The sequence below is a fragment of the Chelonoidis abingdonii genome, chromosome 2 (genome assembly GCF_003597395.2).
Source record: "Chelonoidis abingdonii isolate Lonesome George chromosome 2, CheloAbing_2.0, whole genome shotgun sequence".
Classification (NCBI taxonomy): domain Eukaryota; kingdom Metazoa; phylum Chordata; order Testudines; family Testudinidae; genus Chelonoidis; species Chelonoidis abingdonii.
Window position 1 is genome coordinate 6,456,779 of NC_133770.1, and position 4,018 is coordinate 6,460,796.

The window sequence follows — 4,018 nt, forward strand, 5'->3', positions numbered from 1 at the left end:
CAACTATAGTGTCCATCTAGCGAGAAAGAGGCTAATTCTGAGACTTGCACTCTATTTCTTCAGGGTATTGAGTCACTTCAGGCTGGTTAGAGTCTTTGGAAGTTCAGAAGAAATCCATGCAGTTAAAAATTTGAGCTTTTCTAGAAAAACCTGTATCGCACTACACATCTGTAGTGCCTTTGATGTCGTAGGTTTCACACCAGGTGTGAATTTGCCCACATTTTCATTCAGTTGCTGGCTTAGACTTCATGACGTAAATCGTTTTCTCAGGCGAACTACAGAGTGAAAGCTTCCATTGTTGTGCTGCTCAGGAACATGCAAAATAAATGTGTTGACCTCTTTCTGGGTAGGAAACAGTTGCTTCATGCTGGGTGAGTGTAATGTGTGGCTTACTTTGTTTCTTCATTTGGATAGTTTTCAAAATTAAGTAAACAAATGCAATGTGTGGCCAGATAATTTTTTTGAGTTTCTGTTGGATCCCACTTAATCGTGGTGCTACACCTCAACAAGAGAGCCTTTCCCTGGAAAGTAAAGAGGTATGCTCTTAAATTTACCTGTGTTGGTGTCCTGTAAGTTGGGTTGTATCAGTGCTTGACTTCGTTTCTGTAGTAGTTTCATAACAGATGTGGACCAAATGATGACTTATCACTGCCTTCATTAAGGGGCTTGACCAACAACTGAGTGTACATGGTGGATGCTTCTGAAGTAGCTCATAGGAGCATCAAAGTCATCAGCCAGAGCTTGAAACGGTTATTGTTATTTGCCACTTTAAATAGTAAAATTGGAAAACATATTCCAAAACAAACTCCACCTTAAAGAAAGGGATAACGTTTGTTGAGCTACACAATAGAGGAGGTTGTGATTGGTGCAGTGCACAGCATAATTACCTTATCTAAACTTGGCCTGTACAACATTTGAAAAGCCTGTAGTCGTTGCTATGGAATCTGAAGTTTGGTCTGAACTCTTCTGACTCAATCTGTGCCACTGCTAAAGCTGATCTTATTCCGTGTGATACCATCAACTGTCCCAGGTTCCAAGTGTACTGTATCACAAAGATACTGTAGTACAAGGTTTCTATCCTACACAAAGCTGATGTATGCAGACTCTTGGCTCAGCTACAGACCCGTCAGTGGATCCAGCAGCAAGTATGGTAATAAAACCTAGCTTTCTGACTGTATTTCTGAGAAACTTTTCTCAGACCCTGTTTTTATTTGTAAAGCATTTCCCTCTGTGGCCGTTAAATATAGCTTGCTCCAAGATTAAGGCCATCTTTGGCTTGCAAGTTGCAATGTATTTCAGACTCTCAAACTGAAGGCATGTTAAACGACTCTATAACTGGTGTTCAATAAGGTAGCCAAGTTTAAGGTCTTCTCATGGAGCATTTTATGGAGCAATCAGTAAAGGGAGCTTCTCGGGGGCAAAGTGACATGTTTCATGCTTCCATGCATTTCATGTGAGCAACAGGGGTGGTTGTGTATGTTTAGGAAGCCAGTTCTAACAGTCTTACACCCGCTTACAATCAGAGTGTCTTGATGACCAAGCTTCTCAAACTTTCTGCAAAGTACACAACGTTTTATCTTTCTGACATGAAAATGATAGCTACTTTCCGACTGTGGCCTTTAGCGTGCATGCTTTATTCTCCCTCTTAAGATCAAATCAAAGTCTGCCTGGCCAAAGCTTCTGCTGGTAAACTTACCAGGCTCTAGATGTTGCTATGCAGCCTATTTCAGCTCGGCTGGAAAATTAAACAGCTGCTTGCCTTTGAACTACCTGACTGTAGCAGAAAAATCTAAACCACATCTCTTGGTTCTCCATTCACCATAGACCCCTGATCAAAGCACTAAGAAACACATTCAAGCTGAGGCCCAGCAGAGGTTCTTTCCAGGATACTATCACCTTCTCCCAAAGTATTGTATGTAGTTGGTACCCGTGAGGCCCATTCATCACCCCTCTGACTGGCAACTCAGTAGTTATGCTCTGCTTAGCCCCTGCTCCCCTTACCACTAAGTTCTTTGGTTCACTACCACTCAGCCCTTATGGTTACCCTCCCCTCTAACGGGCAGCTCAGTTTGCTTGTTGCTCAGATCCTGCACTCATCCTCCCTTGTTCTCTTCCAATGGGCAGGAAACCTTGCACTTTTATTAACTCAGAGGGTGCTACTTCTTGTCTTGGGCTTCTAGGGACAGGGGTTTTTCCCCAGCTGGAAGATCGCTCCAAGCTAAGTGGCTAGCATGCATGGAAGGTGCTTTTAACCCTGTATGATTATTTGTGTTGTGATGGTGCCTAAGGGAGCTGCAGTCATGGACCAGGACCTGATTATACCACACAATTTTCCTAAAAGCTGATGTATTTGTGAGTAACTGGAGAAGGTGTAAAACTGATAAAAGCTCAAATAGCCTTTTTCTAGTATCGAACAGAAATCCATATGAAGGGACAACATGAGAACAGTGCTTTTTGAAGAATAAACTTCCTCTTTTTGTTTCTTTGTAGAGGAGGAAATGCACAGGACAGTGTTGTAATGCTTAATATGGCCTTGCACATTTTTCTGCAGGCTTAGGATATTTAAATATCTTTGAAAGAGATTGGTTATATAATTGGCACTTAGCTGATGTTTTTGGTGCCATGTCCAATTAAGAGGAAAGCGGCACCAGTTTTTCTGATGCCAGCCTTGGTAACGCTCACATAGTGATGTTGATCAGTCTTTTTAACTGTAAGAATTTTAATTTTGAAACAGAGAGTGAGAAGTGCTTCCAGCTCTTGGGGGGGAAAAACAGCGGTTGTTCTCCTAAGTAACTGAGTGTATGTCATATTATAGTTATGAGAGCAAGCCTCTCCCAAATGTGAACATAAGAGAGAACGCTTGGGGAGAAGTTTATCACTTAGTCATTCGGCACAGCAGTGGGGTGGGAGAATCTGACACTGTATGCATTTTATACAAAAGTGTAAAACCGCATAATAAGTACTAGAAGCAGCAGCTGCATTTGTACTGTAGCTGCATCATAATTTTCTCAACTTGCTTAAATCTTATTGTGTCAATTCTAATTAATATACTAACGTTTCTCTTATAATACCGTGTACTCCAGACCACTTATTGTCTGCTTCTTTCATATGACCTATCTTTTTTCCCATTAAACAGCTGAAAATCAAATTATTAAATAGAGTGCTATTTTTCACCCTTTGTTAAGGTTATTATTGCTAAAGAATTAAGTTAGGCTCATTTTTAAGTTTAATACCACATGCCTGGTTGCTTTCAGTGGCCATCACTTAGCTGTTGAGTGCAGCATCACTATCTGATTATAAATCTTGGAACACAATTAGAGAATATGGTCTCTTAGATTTATTTAAAACTTTTAGGCATGTGATTACCTGACTTCTAGTAAAAAGAACAGGAGTACCTGTGGCACTTTAGAGACTAACAAATTTATTTCAGCATAAGCTTTCGTGGGCTACAGCTCACTTCTTCGGATGACTTCTAGTGACTCCTAGCCTTCCAGTGACACATGCCAACTTCATGTACTTCAGCAGTCGCATTGTCAATGGGACTACTCGCATGTAAGTTTTTGCAGGATTGGGACTGTAAAGCATACACCTCAACATAATTCGTTTACAGTAAATGAAAATAAGATGGAGGGTAGTTGTATTATTCCTCATTGAAAACTGAAAACCCACTTGCACTGCAGGATTCAGCTGATTCTTTAGATCTCGGTACTGCAGTTCCTAACTGAAGTTGTTGGAGAGCTTTACCTACATAAGAAGCACAGGATTGGGTCCAAAGTGCTGTTTGGAGCAGGGAAAACTTTTTTACAATTAACCCCAAATCAGAAGTTGGCCACTGGTATTAAATGGGCACACTTGCATGGAACCAACATCAAAACCTTTAGAGTTGGACTTCCTAAGTGACTTAAGAGCACAAGCTCTGTTGAATGTCAATGGGACTTGTAAATCTAAATCACGTAAGCACTTAAAAATTCCATCCTTAGTACACAGAGAATCTTATTCCCACTTACCACAATTTTCC